Source organism: Phocoena sinus, chromosome 1 (genome assembly GCF_008692025.1).
Source record: "Phocoena sinus isolate mPhoSin1 chromosome 1, mPhoSin1.pri, whole genome shotgun sequence".
NCBI lineage: Eukaryota > Metazoa > Chordata > Mammalia > Artiodactyla > Phocoenidae > Phocoena > Phocoena sinus.
The window spans coordinates 65,401,248-65,404,712 of record NC_045763.1 but is presented as its reverse complement, the minus strand read 5'-3'; the positions used below and the strand labels follow the sequence as shown (position 1 = coordinate 65,404,712).

At 37.9% G+C, this 3,465-nt stretch overlaps 1 non-coding gene across 1 annotated transcript; it reads left to right on the top strand.

Annotated features, from left to right (window-relative positions):
• The first annotated feature begins 2,460 nt into the window (after positions 1-2,460).
• On the top strand, positions 2,461-2,599 carry LOC116745379. Its single transcript, XR_004347414.1, has one exon. It is a non-coding gene; the product is annotated as a small nucleolar RNA SNORA70 (small nucleolar RNA).
• The last annotated feature ends 866 nt before the right edge of the window (positions 2,600-3,465 follow it).

The window sequence follows — 3,465 nt, the reverse complement described above, 5'->3', positions numbered from 1 at the left end:
TGAAAAGATGTATGCACCCACCATGTTCATTACATTATTTACAACAGCCAAAATATGGAAACAACCTAAGTATCCATCAACAGATGAATAGATAAAGAAGATGTGGTATAATACATATACAGTGGAATACTACTCAGCCATAAAAAGATGAAATCTTACCATCTGCAGTAATATGGATGGACCTTGAGGAATGACTGTATTTTAATTCCTATTTTAGAGATGAGCAAAAAAGTTCTGAGACTTTTTCACCTTTTGTTCCTTAAAGTTGTATTCTGTGTAATTTCTTTAGAGCTATCTGCCAATTCTTTTCTATTTATCTGTCTAATCTTCTATTTATTTATCTGTCTAATCTTCTATTTAATGCATTCACTGTACTTGTACTTTCAACAATTTTATTTTTCATTTCTTAAAAGTTGTATTTAATCTTTAATCCAAGTCTACCTGTTCATTTTTTTTTCACAAAAACTGTTCATCTCTCTGTTTTGCATTCCATGTCAAGTCCATCAGTAAGCCTTAGTCGTGTCTATATTCAAAGCATATTGAGACATACTGAAATACAACAATTCAATATTGATTTTGAAATATTCAAAATGAATTAATATGTAATCCAAAGATAGCTAAAAAGTGATATAAAATTGTTAAAACTTACTATTTATTATAAGTCACTGGTATCCACAAAAACTTTTGATATTTTTGTGTAATAGGCATAAAATAAGAATGAAAGGGGAAAAAAGAGAAGTATAAAAACAACTTATACAGAAACTAAATTGAATCTCCAAAGGGTGCCAAAAACCTAAGGTATATGTACCTGTACCACCTCTATCAACATTTAAAGTGGAGAAAGGGTCCATAAAACTGCATGATAAAACTCTAGGATAATATTACAGTGGCAATAATCATCAATAGTATTAAGAGCAAATTTTCTTATAAGAGCAAAAAAAATTTAAAAATATATGAATAGATGCACAGTGATATTATATTTTCATTTATTAGTCAGAAGATCTCCCAACCCACCAGATGTCTATTACCAACACTAGACCTATTTCTTCATTTTACTACCAGGCATGTGATTGTATTATCTACTCCAACACCCTCTCCTTTAACTACAAAACTGTAAATCTATCTGTTCATTTTGATGGTCCCGTGCTGCTTGCTAACTTTTTCCTACTTTGTGTCATTTTATTTTTAGGATTTCTTTAAGTACTGTATGTGTAGCTACTTTCTATTCCGAAACCGATTCTTCTAATATCTGATATGTTCGGTGTTTGGAACTGTAGCTTGTTATTTCTGTTGACTTTCATTCATGGTGGTTTGTTTCTCATTTGTCTGTGACTATTGTATTAATTTTAGTTTGTGAATAATCCTTTCAGGGTCCAGTGTAATGTGCCAATCTTTAATAAATTTCCCCCTCATTGTTGGCGCAAGGCTTAGTCACCAATTTCAGTACTAATAACCCATTGCCCTCAGGGCAACCTTGCTTTTCCCTTGTCTTTACCTGATCACTGCAAATTCAGCAATAAAGTAAAAATTTTAATTTTATGCAGGTTCTACTTATATTGGGAAAGCCCTTCAAATTATTGAGTCCTCATGTTACGAAAGACAGACTTTTGACATAATCTTCAAAATATTTATATCATTTAATTGTAAAGTGAGAGAATATATTTTTTCAAATATTCACAGTTACAAATTCCCAATAAAGTTCGGGTTGACTATGAAGATACTAGCGATTGAGACTAAATTTTTCCACAACTAAAGCTTCTTAAATGATGGTTTAACACAATTGTCTTAAAATGGTTGGGAAGAGATTTTTAAATCACAATGCTCTTGTTATTGGCACTTAACATTGTAATGCTCTTTTTAATGTCATTTAAAATTGTAACGCTCTTGTTAGTGATATTTCTTCCCTTATATCAACCTCAAGGAAGAGTTCACATATGGGTCAAGGAAACAATTAGGTTGTATAAAACTTTCTAGTAGAGAAGCAAAGGAGTATTCTACCTTCTGAATACCTCAGTTTTCATTTTTTTTTTTTTTTTACTCTTTTGTAATTTGTCCACTGTAGCTGGTAAAATAAGATGGGCTCAGGGACTCTTTCTACTCAGAGGTAAGTAATAGGCCCCTTTAAAAATGGGAGTAGGGCTTCCCTGGTGGCGCAGTGGTTGAGAGTCTGCCTGCCAATGCAGGGTACATGGGTTCAAGCCCTGGTCTGGGAAGATCCCACGTGCCACGGAGCAGCTGGGCCCGTGAGCTACAAATACTGAGCTCTGCGCGTATGGAGCCTGTGCTCTGCAGCAAGAGAGGCCGCGACAGTGAGAGGCCCGCGCACCGCGATGAAGAGTGGCCCCCGCTTGCCACAACTAGAGAAAGCCCTCGCACAGAAACGAAGACCCAACACAGCCAAAAATAAATAAATGAATAAATAAATTTTAAAAAAAAAAAAAAAAAAAATGGGAGTAGACCTTGCAGCCAATTCAGCCTACCGTGCTCTTTTCCCCGTGGGGGCCTGGTGTGCAATGGCTGCAAACAGCAGCCTCCTAGGTAGGGTAGTGTATGAGCCTGTTGCCTGTATGGGTTGCCCTAAGGGACCTTGGCAGCAGCCCTTTCCAGTGGACATTCATGACTGGCATGCTGTCCCCAGTCTAGGCTCCAGACAGGTATGCACAGTGACTTTGGAAAGCCCTAGGGCATGGTGGCCAAATCATAATGTCCATCCGCACCAAGCTGCAGACCAAGGAGATGTGATTGAGGCCCTACCCTGGGCCAAGTTCCAGTTCTCTGGCCACCAGAAGATCCACATCTCTAAGAAGTGAGGATTTACTAAGTTTACTGCTGATGAATTTGAAAACATGGTGACAGAAAAGTGGCTCAGGCTGTGTAGTCAAATACATCCCTAATCATGGCCCTCTGGACAAATGGCGGGCCCTGCGCTCCTGACACCCTTGGCACTGTCCCCTCCTTACTCACATCCATCAATAAATCCTATTTTCCTGTCAAAAACTAAAATTAAAAATTTTCAAAAATAAAAAGGGGAGTAGACCAATGTCTATTTCCAGGTTTTGATATTGCACCGTAGTTATGGAAGATGTTCCGCTGGGAGAGACTGGGTGAAGAATACACAGGACCTCTCTGTACACTATTTTGGAAATTCCTGTGAATTGATCATTATCTAAAATAAAAAGTTAAAAAAAGAGCAGAGTGGAAACTAGGGTAAGGTCTAGAGACAAGAGGGTGTGAATGAGGATGTTGCTTCTGTCTCTGACCAGGCCTTAAAAGAATGGGAAAAAGGGGCTTCGTGTGACACACTCGTGGTTTATCCCAGTTCTCCAAAGGCATTGTGCAACAAAGCCCTACGAAATGATAACAAACACTCATTTGCTTGCTGTACATTATGAAATCCCTGAGTGACCCAGCGGGGTGACAGGCAGCTGCACAAGGGCACAGAATACTAGTCATCTTCTCCTTGGA